Source organism: Heloderma suspectum, chromosome 5 (genome assembly GCF_057233095.1).
Source record: "Heloderma suspectum isolate Gila_16-S chromosome 5, 16-S_ref, whole genome shotgun sequence".
Taxonomy (NCBI): domain Eukaryota; kingdom Metazoa; phylum Chordata; class Lepidosauria; order Squamata; family Helodermatidae; genus Heloderma; species Heloderma suspectum.
This window is the reverse complement of record NC_139462.1, coordinates 175,261,077-175,277,367: the sequence shown is the minus strand read 5'-3', so window position 1 is coordinate 175,277,367 and position 16,291 is coordinate 175,261,077. Positions and strand designations below refer to the sequence as shown.

General features: G+C 42.8%; 1 protein-coding gene across 23 annotated transcripts in view; it reads right to left on the bottom strand.

Moving 5' to 3' along the window:
* The window catches only part of TBC1D5 (TBC1 domain family member 5), a 412,711-nt gene that overhangs the window by 318,097 nt on the left and 78,323 nt on the right, over nucleotides 1-16,291 (bottom strand). The window contains exon 1 of one of the 23 annotated variants that reach the window (XM_084858386.1): nucleotides 4,897-7,620. The exons of the other annotated variants lie outside the window; for them this stretch is intronic. The gene's annotated coding sequence lies outside the window, so the exon portion shown is untranslated. Of the gene's footprint in view, nucleotides 1-4,896; nucleotides 7,621-16,291 lie in introns of those variants that run through there. 23 annotated transcript variants of the gene reach the window in all.

The following is a 16,291-nucleotide window of genomic DNA, read 5'->3' as shown; positions in this document are numbered from 1 at the left end:
TGCTTATAGCACACAAATGTATGGATTGTGAAGGTAGATCTAGTGTACAGTTAGGTGTTGATGAGTAGATGACCCTGCCTTTGAGCAAAGTATTTGTCTGGCTGATCTGTGCACTCTTCCAGCCCTATAATGCTCCATTTTCTGTCATACAAAATGGTAAACGATGGCCTCAACTTCTTCTGTGTCCCTGTCTGTTTTTACTAATGATGCAAATAGCATCTGGGACGTAGGCAAGAGAGATTCTAAATAAAATGGAACATGGGGAAAGGGCTAAATCTCCCTCCCTCTGCACTGCACTTCCAGCCTGTATTGGGTTCCTCCCAGTTGTTATCTGCAAGTGCTTTAAAGATATATATACTCATTCACAGATCTCCATTATAACATATGGTTATCCTTTGTAAGGTTTTAATCCTGGTCAAAGTGCCAATTTTCCTTTCCCTAACAGCAACTGGACTGCAAATTATTTTTACATACCAACCCACCACACCAACTCAGCCAATCAGCCGCAGAGCCTTCACTACCACAATACAATATAGGTAGAGATACTCAGTTATTGCAAAATGGTGTGGGAGCTTACTGCAGAAATATTTAGCAAATGCGATAGCACCGCTTGTTGTGAGGCTGACTGACATGTTAGTCCAGCTGCAAGGTAGCTAAATGTTCAGTTTCTATGGATGGCATAGATGCTGTCTCAGTCCCAATTTTCCATAGCACTGGAAGATGGATTTATGAAGTATTTACTATATACAATTCCTTAGGTGTATATAGTATACACCCAAGGAAGTGTATATTTTCACCGAAATCAGTGGAACACCATTGAAATCAAAGGGACATACTTCCAACTAAATGTGCATAGAACTGCACTTAAATCTAATTTCTACTGAGCATGTGATTTTCTTTCTATCCAAGGCTTAAATCTATAAACTAAGAGAAATGCTTTCTTTTTAATGCACATCAGTCAAGAGAGCCTTGGGAAAAGAACAAGGACCCCCCACTTGTTCTTGGAAGATCTATTTCCACGTTGAGGAGTCAGACTGTTAGAGCAGCAAAAGCAAATATAGTAGAACACAACGAACTACCACATCTCTTCCCAGTGTGTTTTTCAGGCAAAGACAGGTAGGTAAGCCATATGTCAGGATGAGCGAAATGCCCTGCCCCAAATTTGCTGCCTTCATTTGTTGAGCAACTTTCACCCCCAGATGGGGGAAGTTTCCTGATGGTAGGGGTGGCAATGAGAGTCTTCCTGATGGATTCCATTTTCGCTCCAGAATCTATCCAGGAAAGAAACTATGATTATATAGCATTGTTCCCAGGTGACTGGGTGGTGGTAGTGGGGGTGGATGGCAATTGCCAGCCACCCGTAAAAGCTCTCATTGCCATTGCTGCTGCCACTGTGGAACAGGCAGCTGCAGCAAAAATGGAAATTGTGGTTTCACTCCTCTTTCCACCCCATTACTTCCTCCCCTCCATTTCAAGCCCAATGTTCTCTGAGGAGAACTTCCGCTCAGCCTCATACAGAAAAAACCAGGCTTTCCTGGCACAAGCTGGTAAGAGGCTTACTATAGAAAATGCAAAGCTAACATGCTGAATTTGCTTCCTGGATTTGGAGACCTGGGATGGATTTGGAGACCTGGGATGAGGACCTCCTTCTCTACTATCCTTCCCAAGGCTCTGGTTACTCAGCTGCTAGCACCCATTGTATTTTTCACCCTAAACAACACACCCTAGTATAATATAGGGTGAGACTTTCATTCTGTGCATTCCCACAACTTACGATTTCTGATTGTATCTGCCATGCTATTAAAAAGGAAAATTTAAAAAATATATTTTCTTTGTCGTTATAGAAAATAAAGTAATTGTGATGCAAAATTTCCAAATCAGTAACAAAAATGCCTTCCAAATGGGCCTTTTATTTTTCAATCGCTTTGCCTCATTCATTTTATGGGGTGTCCAGATGATGTTTTATACTTGTAACCACCCCATATTTTCCTGCTATTTCTTTTTCCTTACCACAAAATGTTCTTTAAAGAGGGAAAGACAGAAAAGCTGAACAGTGACTGGTTCTTTTGACCAGTAGCACTAGGAGTCCTTCATCTGGAAGTACCCAGAGTTGCCGGGATACATTAAAACTAAAGAAAGAAGTAACATAGACACCCAAGAATAAGTTCAAGGCCTGACACTGCTAAAAAAATATAGAAGTCTCTTCGGGCACAATCCTATGGTGGCTAGACAGTGGCTAGACTGCCATAGGATTGGTCAGTTTCCGCAAAATGACCTCAGAGCCCACACTCTGAGGTCGGTTCCCAGGGAACTGCCTTCCCACCCCCTCCCCCATCGCCTCATAGGTGGTGCGGATCGTCCCCATGCTCCACTCATAAGAGCAGTGTGGAGCGGGGGGAAAGGGGGCATTCCGGGGGGCAGGGTGGGGAGTTTGTCAGTGCCAGTATGACACTTCCTATGTGTTGTCCAGCCTCCCCACCCCATGCTCCGATATCCTGTGGCTAGACAGCTGAAATTGTCCATCTAGCCATGAATGCAGGGTGGCTGGAGCACATAGAGAGGATCCCCTCCACACTCCTCCCACCGTGCATTGGATAGGCGGTTGCCTCAGAGTTTGGAGGTGGCTGTTTATCTGCATAGGATTGCGCCCTCCATCTATTTTAAGACAGCAGCCCCAAAGAAAGATACTTCTGCATGAAAAATGGTAGTGTGGTATTTGAAATTTGCATTTTTTTTTTGCTAGAAAAGATTGATCTTTGTATCTCAATTCTCATGATGCTACTCTATGAAGTAAAAATGACATTAACAGAAAAAGTATTACTAGATTGGTATGGAAAGCTAACCAAACCATGCAGATTTACCATGTAGGCTACATAAATATATTTATATAACTGAATAATGGGTCCCTTCCAGATCTTGAAGACAATTAACACCAGTGTATAGTGTCCCATAATGAACAGCGAGGTGACTAAACATCTTTCACTGAATTTGGGAATCTCATTTTAGAATAAGAAAAGTGTCAGTAAAAGTCAATTTTACAGTATGTAAGCAAGTGGAGTCATCTTGCGATATTTTCCTCTCAAACCTTTTCTGAAGGTCTGTAACATCTTGAAGTGTTCTCTTCCCTTCTAAGAATTGAGAAACTGATAAGATTCATAATGAGGTCAGTATCTGAACTCACATTTTAAAACTGAGATTTTGCCATTTTTCTTACCACATTTATTTGGCATCACAAACCATGACACAGTGTGCTCGACGACATGACACCTTACTGAAGAATTGGACTTGCATTATAAAAAGCTTAATAGCTCTAATCATTTTGCACTGATAATCTAGCCCAATGTTGTTTAAGAGAACAGTAAGCTATAAAATTCTGTTGTTGAGACAACTGGCACATTTGCAAATAGCAGCATTACTGTTTACATGTGTTTTGTTTCTTTGAGCCTTACAGAAACCCAATGCAACATATTCAGTAGTTAGTGGGGGATCTTCTTCTTTTTGCCTGAAGTAGGAGTAACATTGCTTAAAATTGGCAGTTTCACCAAAACTTTAGGTTGTGGAAAAGGTTCTATCTTATCTAGTCTCTCATGTTTGGGGACCAACACAATGAAACCATTATAAACATCTAATGAAGAAGTGTATGATTGGTTGCTTACGGGGAGAGCATACCACAGATGATATAACAGGCACAGTCCATGTTCCAGAGAGCCCCATTTATGTATATTTCTGGACTCATACATATGCATTTTTTCTTTCATTTGTGAGCTATAACACACACTCATATAAACCCCTGCATTAGTTAAACCTGCAGGAGTTCTAAAAGCAGTCTTGAGATGTAGGCTGAGGGTTTGAGATACTACCTGTCCAGAGATTTGTGTGTGTGTGTGTGGGGGGGGGGGGAATGGACTTCTGTGTGTGGGAATGTGACTAAGGCCATGCAAGCTATTTTCTTGCATACACAAATATCTGAGAAATCTATATTCTCTGGGCATATATTTTTCAGTAAACTCTGTACCCAGCTTTAAATATTGTGTTAACACTTTCAATCTAAGAAACTACAACACCATTATCATTCCCAACTTCCTCCAACCATGGAGTAGCCCTGTGAGCGCCAATCTATAAAAATACATTCAAGCAGTACAAATACAACCAACATTTAGCAGGATCGACTACTGAGAAAATTAACCTTTAACTTCTTGCATTTGGGAAAATAAAGTATTAATAAATTCTTCATACTACGTACAATATGAACTGCAAATGCTTTTCATCACATGGTATCTCATTTGCAGCAAACACCAATTAAAATGTACTTGAAAGCATCTGATGAAATAAAAAAATATGTAGTACATAGCTTGATACATTTTGGTATTTTGAATTGTATAAAATTTTAAGCATGCAGCATGTCATGTGCATAGAGTAAAAGCCACAGTTTGGCCATAAACCTAGGGCATTTTGCACCTTCAATCAAACCATTGCAATTAATATGAAATTCTAAATACGGAATATAATGCCACATAAATACTATAACAGCCAAGTCCTGTCTAAGAAGCCATATGTTTTTTCCCATTGTTCAAAAAAAGGATATGACTTCCCGTCACTTATGTTTCTGATTAGCAAGGTGATTTATGCCACAATCACTAAAAATGCCAGCAAGTGAATGAGAAAATGCATAGTGACTGCACCAGATGTGCACAATAAACAGGAATCCCATTGTAATCTCTGGTACTTAGTTTATATGAAGGTAATGTAAGAAACACTCTTGGATATGGCAAAGTCACTTTTTTTTACATTTGACTATAAATGATATGAAATAAATTGTGTGTTTTATACTTTATGGCATGCATACATTGATAAATTAGGTACAGTTTTGTATCCCGACTTATCTTCAAGACAAACCTGGCTAAGATCATGGGGATTAATTGCTTCAGAAGTGTGAAATGCAGCTTTTCCATTCTTTTCTGCACACTCAGTGAAGAAACAATGATTAATCACTGTTTAACTATTCTCTTGAGGATCTACAAGATTGCCAAAGCAGGACTTATCCTCATAAATCCAAAAAAACAGAGGTTTAGATTTGTTGCCAACAACTGAACGAACATGAACTTAAAGCCATTCGTTATCAGATTAAAACCATGTCAAGGCTTTAGAACTCTACATGCACAAAATTTGCTTTAAGTCCTCAACTAAACAATGGGGATTGCATTATCAAATGAGATTAATTTTAAAAACAAAAGAAAACAGGTCTTTCCATATTTGAACAAACACCTTGAAAAATGTCTCTATAAAATCAAACATAAAACCAAGAAATATTTCAAATCCATCTTAATAGACCCAAAATACATAGTAAAAAAAAATACTATTTTTAATAGCAACAAACACATCTTGACGCAGTTGATACTGCATCCATTTCTACCAGGGTTTTTTGTTTTTGTTGCAAATATCAATTAGCTTGATACTTGAAAACATAAGCTTTCTGCTATCTGAATACTAATTTTGTTAGGGAAAAATAAAAAAAAACTGTTTCAGAAGTACAAAGGCTGATGAAAAAAACCCAGTTACCATTTCAAAATAATAAAAAGGTGAGCTGCAATAGCAAATAGTATAATTATATATTTAGTAGTATCTCACATTTGCTTATACTTCAAAATGTCAGTTTACATTAATTTTAAAAACAGACTGAGGACTGATGAAAGTGGGAGCTGGGGAAACGAGCTGGTGTAAAAGGGTGGAACTCTTCTCTCTAAAAAGCAGAGAAATGGATGTGGAAGGGGGAATCTGGGCCCTTGGTTTTCTTGGCCACTTCTGAATCTATGTTTTTTCTGGCATTTTTCTGGGACACAATAGGACAACCAACAGGTTGTGGTGGAAAGGGGGAAGTATAGCAGGGAGTCAGAAAAATGATCTCCCCACCACCACGTCCATATTATAGTGTATGTAAACCGGAAACTCTTCATCGTGCTCCATTCATCTGATGAAGTGGGATATAATTCATGGAAGCTTATGCCAGAATAAAATGGTTAGTCTTTAAGCTGCCACAGGACTCTTTGGTGCTTTTGCTGCAATAAACTAATATGGTTACACACTGAGAAAAATCATAGAATCAGAATAGTAGGGTTACAAGGGCATCGAGTCCAACGCCTGCTCAATGCAGGAATCCAAGTCAGAGCATCCCTGACAGATGGCTGTCCAGCTTTGTCTTGAATGCCTCCAGTGTGGGAGAGCCCACCACCTCCCTAGGGAATTGGTTCCATTGTCATATTGCTCTAACAGTCAGGATGTTTTTACTCATGTTCAGCCGGAATCTGGCTTCCTGTAACTTGAGCCCATTATTCCATGTCCTGCACTCTGGGATGATCGAGAAGAGATCCTGGCCTTCCTCTCCATGACAACCTTTCAAGTACTTGAAGAGCGCTATCATATCTCCCCTCAGTCTTCTCTTCTCAAGGTTAAACATGCCCAATGCTTTCAGTCTCTCCTCTTAGGGCTTTGTTTCCAGTCACCTGATCATCTTTGTTGCCCTCCGCTGAACCCTCTCCAGTTTGTCTGCATCCTTGTTAAAGTGTGGTGCCCAGAACGGGACACAGTACTCCAGATAAGGCCTAACTAGGGCTGAGTAGAGGGGAACTAGTACTTCCCGGGATTTGGAAGCTATCTATTAATATACTATTAATTAAGCTATTAATTAAGTATTAAGCATTAAACTATTAAGCATTAATACATGCTTCTATTAATGCAGCCCAAAATGGCATTTCCCTTTTTGGCAGCCACATCACAGTGTTGGCTCATCTTCAGCTTGTGATCGACAACAATTCCAAGATCCTTCTCGCTTGTAGTGTGTTTGAGCCAAGTATTGCCTATCTTGTAACTGTGCATTTGGTTTCTTTTTCCTAGGTGCAGAACTTGGCATTTATCCCTATTAAATGTCATTCGGTTGTTTTCTGCCCAGCACTCCAGTCTACCAAGATCACTTTGAATTTTGTTTCTGTCTTCCAAAGTATTAGCTATCCCGCCCAATTTTGTGTCATCTGCAAATCTGATCAGTATTCCCTGCATCTCCTCCTCCAAGTCATTAATATAAATGTTGAACAGCACTGGGCCCAGGACTGAGCCCTGTAGTACCCCACTCATTACATCTCCCCAGTTTGAGAAGGTCCCACTGATAAGCACTCTTTGAGTCCGATTCTGTAGCCAACTGTGGATCCACCGGATTGTTGTTTAATCTAGCCCACTTTGAGCTAGTTTGCTCATCAGGATACCACGAGGCACTCTGTCGAAAGCTTTGCTGAAGTCCAGGTATATTATGTCTACAGCATTCCCACGGTCCACAAAGGAGGTTACTTGATCAAAAAATGAGATCAGATTCATCTGGCAGGATTTGTTCTTCACAAATCCATGTTGGCTTCGAGTAATCACTGCATTGTTTTCAAGGTGCTTACAGATGGATTGCTTTATCATCTGCTCCAGAATTTTCTCAGGGAGTGATGTCAGACTGACTGGTCTGTAGTTCCCAGGTTCCTCCTTTTTACCCTTTTTGAAGACAGGGACAACATTAGCCCTCCTCCAGTCATCTGGCACTTCACCCGTCCTCCATGATTTCTCAAAGAGAATAGACAGCGGTTCTGAGAGTTCTTCTGCCAGCTCCTTTATTACTCTAGGATGCAGTTCATCTGGCCCTGGAGATTTGAACTCATTCCAAGTAATTAGGTGTTCCTTGACCATATGCCTATCGATCTCAAGCTGCAATCCTGCCCCTTCAGCCTGTACTTCGCCTTTGCCAGGGGGGTCATAGACCCTCTTTTGGGAGAAGACTGAGCCAAAGTAGGAATTGAGCACCTCTGCCTTTTCTTTGTCATCTGATATCGTTTTGCCATCCTGATTTAATAGTTGAACCACCATTTCTTTCCTCTGTCTTTTACTATGCACGTAGCTGAAGAAAGCCTTTTTGTTGCTTTTAGCATCCCTCGCTAACCTCAGCTCGTTCTCAACTTTAGCCTTCCTGACGCCATCCCTGCAATTCTGTGCTACCTGCCTGTACACTTCCTTTGTTGCTTGGCCTTCTTTCCATTTCCTATATGTGTCCTTTTTTGTTTTCAGGTCATCTCTAAGCTTTTTGTGAAGCCACATTGGCTTCTTCTGTTGTCTTCCACCTTTTCTTCTTGTTGGAATTGTTTGTAATTGTGCCTTGATGATTTCCTTTTTTTAAAAGCTCCCACCCATCTTGGACTCCTTTTTTTAGTTGATTTTAAACTAAAATAAACTTTTTTAGTTTATTTTAACTAAACTAAAATCGTTTATTTCCCAGAAGCCTATAGTTAGGCAACATTGCTTCTTGGAATGTTATAATCGTTGAGGCCCAATCGACTTCTCTTCAATGCAAAGTCAACTGTAGACAGTCATCATCCATAATTCAATTCATGAGGCACCCAGCAGCCATGCCTGTATTACCAAGACATGGCTGGACAAAGCAGCTGGGCCTCTTTCTTGCAGATTACTTAGACATTCTGAAAGATAACCATTTTAAAATCATCCAATTTAATTTTACAAGGTACAACTCCACCTGTTTATGGCCACCTCCTTGATACCCCCAAAGAAGGGAGCAAGTGATGTAGGTCCTCAGGACTGGAGTGACCAGTCATTTTTATCACTCCATGATTGCCATATTTGAGGCTATCAGATTCAGAATATGAAAACCAACAGAACCCTCAGCCTGTCCTTGATCTCATGAATACACATTCTATTTTTGATAAAGTTGGCACTGAAAATTATCTTGGATGCAGCAGCTAGTTGATGGGGTCTCACTCATATCTGACAGATACTCAAGGGGTGGTAAGAAATGTCCCTTCCCTGTCAGAGTGGCTACCAACATAGTTGATTGTTCCATCCTATTGTGTGATTTGGCTCATTCATTTAATTTACCTGGAGCTATTTACTTTGCAGGCACTTTACTGCAGTGTATCTGCTTCTGTTCTTGTGTCAATGAGGGTTGGTTGTATGGATTACATAGCCCTGTGGTAGCATGCTGAATTATAGCTTTTTGGTCCCTTCAAGCTCTAGGGTTCCATTGTTAAATTTAACATCTGTCTTTATACAATCAGGGGTTTCACTTTTGGAGCTGCAAAAAACAGAGACAAAATTGGGGGATAACATTTCATGTTCTGAAGAGCAAGGTTTCCAGAATACTGTTTTACAGTCACCAATTACTTTTTTTTTTTAATTAAGCACAGGCTTCTAATATTTCTGCTTGACTTTTTTCCATTGTCTCCTTTCTTCCTGTTTGACTCTTTTTTAATTTTTTTTTTACCTCTTCTGCCTAATTTAAAAAGAACAAAACAACCCAACCCAACAGGAGTGTTTCTGTTAAAGTAACTGGTTCACTTCCCTTTTTTCTCTCCTCCCCTTCTGGGTTGTATGTGTTTCACTGTCACCTTACCTTGTTTTACCATTACCAGCCTTCCGACAGACAGGACAGCATGCCATACATTCAAAACATGAATGAACATATATACGTGAAGAAAGACTGAAAGCAACAAACACACAGCAAACACCAATAAATCACTAAAATCCAGAATTCCCATCGACTTCAAACAGAATTTACAGAACAATCCTATGTATGTTACCTTGAAACTAAGTCCCATAAGGTCCAATGGGGCTAACTGCCTAGCGCATTTAGATTTGCAGCTTTAGTCTGCAATTTATTTATTTTTCTTGCACTATTCCAATATATCTTTCTATCTGGCATCAAGTTATAGATTTATGGTAACTTATTTCCTCTTCAAAACATAAATAAGATGTCTTAATTTTTTTCAGTATTTCATTTTCACATAACACCATACATTTAACATGGTGTAATGTGTCTGCTACATCATCAATTGCATATCCTGAGCACAACTTTGAAATCAACTCCACTGCTAACGACCTGCTAGAAATATTGTAAGCCCTCCCCGCATCCTGAATTCATGTTCTGTTTTTGCATATACTTTGAATCCTCCTGAAACAGAATTAGTTTCTTATGATTTACATTTGAATTTAACAACGTTGGTGTGTATTATATGAAGTGATACAACTGGCTCTGCCATGCCCTTATACAGAAGGAGGAAGTCTAAAAGGCCTGCTGGGTGAGCTTATCCAGAGGTTTGGGTTAAACTGTTATCACAGCATGCAGATGACACGTGGCTCTACCTCTCATTCCATCTCCTAATCTCAAGGAGGTAGTGGAAGCCCTGAACAGGAGACTGGTAGCAGTTCTGGGGTGGATGAAGGACAAACAAGCTGAAGCTTAACCCAGACAAGATGGAAGTGATGTGGGTGGGAAATCTGCTGATCTGGATGGAGGTGTGCAACATCTCCTAAGCAGCCAAGTACACAGCTTGGGAGTTTTCCTGCATTAAGTGTTTACCATGGAGGCACAGGTAGTGTTGGTAGACAAGAGTCTAGAGAAAGCGAACCTTGACTCAGTAGCACATGCCCTGGTTACATTCAGGCTTGATTACTGTAATGTGCTTTATGTGGGGCTACCCTTAAAGATGATTTGGAAACTACAACTGGTGCAGAATGCAGCAGCCACAATACTTGTAGGAGCCAGGCATTCAGATCATATTACAATTATTCTAGGCCAGCTACACTGGCTTACTATTCATTTCCAGGCCCAATTCAAGGTACTGTATTAGCCTTTAAGGACTTAAGAAGTTTGAGATCAGATTATCTGAAGAACCACCTGGTCCATAGAAGTCTGCCTGAGCTTTAAGATCAGCATCTGAAGCCCTTCCCTCTGGTCTATCAGTAAGAGTTGTGAGATTGGCTAGTACTATGAATAGGGCCTTTTCTGTGGGGGCCCCACATATTTGGAATGCCCTTCTCTGGGAAGCACATGTAGCTTCCTTTTTGCAGGAGGATTTTACAGACTTACATTTGACTGTTTTTATTGTACAGTGCTTTTTACTAAGGTTTTATCTGCTTCTGCTGTTATATCTTGTTATTTTAATGGATTTGTTTATGTATTTATTACATTTATATCCCCCTTTCTTCCTCCTTAAGGAACCCAAGGCAGCATACATAATCCTCTTCCTCCTCCTCCATTTTATCCTCACAACAGCAGTAAGTTGGGTTGGGATGAGAGTCTGCGACTGGCCCAAAGTCACCCAGTGAGCTTCCATGGCCGAGTGGGGACTAGAACCTGCCCCAGTCCAACACTCTAGCCACTATACCACACTGGCCCTCGTTATGTACTGAATGTTTTTATCCACTTTGTGCTGAAAAGTGTCCTATAGATCTGAATAAAATAATAATAATAATAATAATAATAATAATAATAATAATAGCAGCAGCAGCAGCAGCAGCAGCTCCTCATAGACACGTAAGGGACAAAGTTCACAAACTTTCCATGAAGGAATGTAACTATTAATTTCAAATTATGTGTGAGATATTACAGTGTTCCAAATTTAGATGGTCTAGATGGTAATTAAAAAAAAAACCGAAACGAAAGATTTTTCAGTGCCTTAAGAGTTTACCTCTGCAATATTAAGACTGTTCATTATTATATGAACTGATCATTATACAATTCTTCTCAAGGACAGGTGAGATCTTAGACTTTCTAAAATTTTATAAAAAGTTGTTTTTCTAATTTCAGCCCTTAGGAGTTGCACTGCATAAGTTGTAAGAAAAAGATATATAGAACATAGATAGATATGTCTCACAACATATGCATATAAAAGTTCCTGTCAGTTATAAGTTACTGTTACCGAGGGACTGCAATAATTTATGTAACATCTGTTTTCATATTTTTCTAATTAACATAAATATTTAACGTGTAAATGCTCAGGCTACTTTTATTTTCTGATTCCCCGACCCTTTGAAAAAAGTCTATGTTCCTAGAAATAGACAGAACCTTATATTTAACAGGAGACATGGTTAGGTGGGCTGTAAACAAACAATCTTGTGGAAATGTAGGTAAAGTCAGTTAGAACACTGGAAGGAATATGTTGCAAATACTAATCATGCCAAATGTGGTATCATTCCTTCTAATATCATTTATTATTATTTTTATTTAATAGCAAGTCCAAGTCTTTCCAAGCTCAAGCTTATGTAGCCACAATACACACTACACAACAGAAATGTATCAGTAAACTCAGGGTAACTCTGTGGTATGCAGAAGTATAAAAAATCTTCAGGGGACAAAATCTAAGGGAGAGGAACTCCCCAAACAGCCCCATAATAACTACATGGCATAAAATGTTGAGAGATTCAGGCATTCTATTCTATCAGGCAAAAAATCCCAACGTCAAGAGCCTGATGGGATCTGAGCTAGCAGTGACCAACCAGGAAAGAGATCTTAGGGTTGTGGTGGACAGCTCAATGAAGATGTCAACCCTGTGTGCAACCACTGTGAAAAAGAGCAAACTCCATGTTAGGCATAATTAGTAAAGGAACTGAGAATGTAACTGCCAGTATCATACTGCCTATATATAAATCTATGGTGCAGCCACACTTGGAATACTGTGTCCAGTTCTGGTCATCACACCTAAAAAAAGATATTGTAGGGCTGGAAAAAGTGCAGAAAAGGGCAACTAGATCAAGGGGCTGGAGCATCTCCCCTATGAGAGAAGGTTACAACAGCTGGGATTATTTAGCTTGGGAAAAAGGAGGGTAAGGGGATACATGATAGAGGTCTACAAAATTATGCATGGTGTGGAAAATGTGGATAGTGAGACATTTTTCTTCCTCTCTCAAAATACTAGAACCTGGGGTCATCCCATGAAGCTAAAAACAGATAAAAGGAAATACTTCACACAGCGCGTAGTTATTGCGGGTGGATGGGGGGAGAAATGATGAGACGACACCAATAGATTTGGGATAAAACAGAGCCACATTTATTGATAGATTACAATCTGTGAAGGAAGCACCAGCGGGCACGTAGCAGACAAGACCAACATGACAGGTGTGGAGTGAGGCATTCGTTTTCTGGGGCGAGGGGTCCACCATTGCCCCCAATCCGACATACCCAATTCTGGGCTGGGAGACCTTCCCCTGTTCTCCCTTGAGCCACAGAACCCGAGTGGGTAAGGAGGGTTGTCCTCAGAGGTAAGCTGTATCTCCCAACTGGGGCCACAAAACCCAGAGCCAAAAGCCTTGGGCCTTACCAGTCACCTGAAACGGTGCTTATGAATGCTCACCTGTCCTCTCCCACAGCGGAGTGCCCGCCTGGAGCCACCACAGGAAGGCTCCAAGCCTCTGCTTACTCGCTGTCCCCCCACCTGCGCAGTAAACACTCCAGAATGCCCCCTTGCAGATCAGCCAAAAAGACATCATTGCCTAGCTTGGTGAAATGAACACCATCCGCTCTGTAGAGCATCCCCCAGGCAGGAGAAATGTCGGGGTGGATGATAGTCCGGTTGCCCTGTTTGATTCCCGATTTCCCTGTTGACCTTCTTACGGGCCCTATCCATGGCGCGAGGATCCAAGCCATCCCTCCAAGCCACTCTGGGTAGCAGGTTGGACCAGATACTGGTGATTCTGGGCCAGCGACGCTGAATCAACCACAAATCCTCCCAGGCTTGAAGCATCAGAGCCTTGCCCTTCAGCAGGCCTAGATCATTCCCCCCTAAGTGCAGCACCAGAATCTGCGGGGGAACCTTCACCAGCCCTTGCTGGAATAACATGGGCAGGAGGCGCTCCCAACGCATCTCACATATGCCCAGCCACTGAATGGTGGCATAGTGGCTGACCCCTAGCTGGGATCCGCAACTGGAGAAGGCCCTCTGACCGGCCCAGAAAACCATGCTGATGAGCACCTTCACTGGTTCGCTCACACTCCAGCCATCTAGAAGAACAAGCAACCAGCAATGAACACAAATGTCCTCACAGCCTTAAAGGCCCGGCAGTGGCCTTGCGTAGGCCCGATACACCTTGGACTGCCACCTGCCAACGGACTGCACTTTGTCTGATGTGAACCCCAATGGTGCGACCGTGGAGGCGGCCCCAATCCGGAAGGAATGCGTGCTGAAATGAAGTGCACCCAAACCTAACTCCCTTAAGGCTCGCTGTGTGACTATCCAAAATTGATATTTGGTGAAGGGAGAAGAGTCACTATGGCAGAAAAGGTGACTGGGCAGAACTTTAAGAAAGTCCCCCAAGGCAGTGACCGGACAAAGGCCCAGCACAGGGGCTGGAAACAGCGACACACTGGCACCCCTTCCCGCCTGGACGAATGAGGGCCACCTGCTGAGAGAACTGCAAGTCACTGAACTGCAAGGCTCATCCCAACAGGTCGCCCCCCAGCTGACACCACCAACTCCGAAATCCTGAATGCTCCGAAGAATGCAGTGAGTGCTGCGGCATGAAACAAAGTGGCTTCGTGTGAAGAGTTGCACAAAGAAGGCCACAGACCCTGTAAGCCCAGCAATATATCTGGCGACAGAGGGCGTCTGGGGTTGGGTGGCGCCGGGGACCCCCTGGACCAACCCTGAAGCACCCGCCGGACCCAGAAGTCCGCAGTGTTGTCAGCCACACCCTTCATTTTAGACCAGAAGGCAAGTGCAGCGAGTCTTCCCCCGATGGTCTGGGCTGCTAGACCCTGCCTGTAGGCATCAACACTAAACTGAAGTAAGTGATCGACTGGAATTGGCCACAACTGTGGCAGATGTGCAGCCACCCAAAAGGAAAAGAACTCCCTACCTGATCTGGCGTAAGCAGCTCTTGTGCTAGGGGCTAAGGACTGCAGGATAGCCTGTTCTGCCTCTTCTAGCCAACCTCCCAAAGAGCGGCTGGCATGGTGTCCAGCAGAGCACGCACCCAGGGAGCCAGCTCTTGGAAATGCTGCACCTGGTTACGTGACAATGCATCAGCCAAGGCACTGTCCAGGCCGGGAATGTGCCATGCACGGAATAAAATATTACACCGAAGGCACTGCAACGTGAATGCCCGGACCAAAGCCATGACTCTATTGCTGCGAGATGGCAAAGAATTAATGACCTGAATGGTGGCCTGATTGTCGCACCAGAAATGTATGCCGGAATGAGAAAGCCGGGCCGCCCACAGACGCGCAGCAACATATATAAGGAAGAGTTCTAAAAAGTAAGGTCCTTTCTCACACCCAGATCTAGCCACTCTCCCGGCCAACATGTGTGACACCAGCGATCCCGAAACACAACCCCAAAGCCCAGGGCCCCAGATGCATCAGAGTGTATCTGAAGTTCTGCTTCTGATAATAACTCGCGCCTCCAGAAGGAAATGCCACTGAACGTGTTGAGGAAATGCAGCTAAACAGAGAGATCGTCGTTCATGGCGGATGACACCCAAATCCGATGGTGTGGGAAGCGCAGGCCCCGCATGGCGTTACAAAGGTGTCTAAGGAAGGCCCTGCCAGGGGCAATTACCCAACAGGCAAAGTGAAGGTGACTGACTACTTCCTGGAGGACCAGCAGCGTGACCTTCTTAGAATGCAGCATGTGCAAAATCCTGTCTTTTAGGGCCTGCAGTTTTTCGGCCAGGAGGCTACAAAGCTGCTTCACAGTCTAGTTCAATGCCCAAAAACTTAACAGTGGGGGAAGGGCCCTCAGTCTTTTCCTCCACCAAAGGCACACCCAGCTCATCAGCAAGGGCGGAAAATTTCCGCATTGGCTGAGCACACTGGGGGGCACCGGGTGGGCCAGCAAATAGGAAGTCGTCCAGGTAGTGCACAACACTATGGGACCTGGTTTTATAAGTCAAAGCCCATTCCAAGAAGGAACTGAACTTCTCAAGCATAGCACAGGATACCGAACATACCATGGGTAGGGCCATGTCCACATAAAATTAGCCTAAAAAACTGAATCCCAGAAGGTTGAAGTCCTCAGGGCAAATTGGTAGGAGGCAGAATGCGGATTTAATGTCGCATTTCCCCATGAGGGCACCGGGGCCCAGCGCCTTCACCATGGATACTGCCATGTCAAATGACGTGTAGTGTACAGAGCATAGGTGCTCAGGGATGGCGTCGTTCACCGATCCACCCATGGGGAAGGACTGGTTGTGGATCAGTCTGTATTCAACTGCGGCCTTCTTTGGCACAATGCCTAATGGAGAGACCCTGAGATCAGGGAAAGGGGGAGAATCAAATGGGCCAATGACCCGCCCCGCGGCCACCTCCTTATCGATCTTATCTTTGACTAACCATTTGAAACCCACGATAGATTTCTGATTCCAGGAAACTTGTGCCCGGTGTTGGCCCAGAAACAGAATCCTGAAACCCAGGGAAAATCCCTCGGCCAAATAATGGGCGTTATCTTGGAGCGGGTATTGCTTCAAAAGGCGCTGCAGG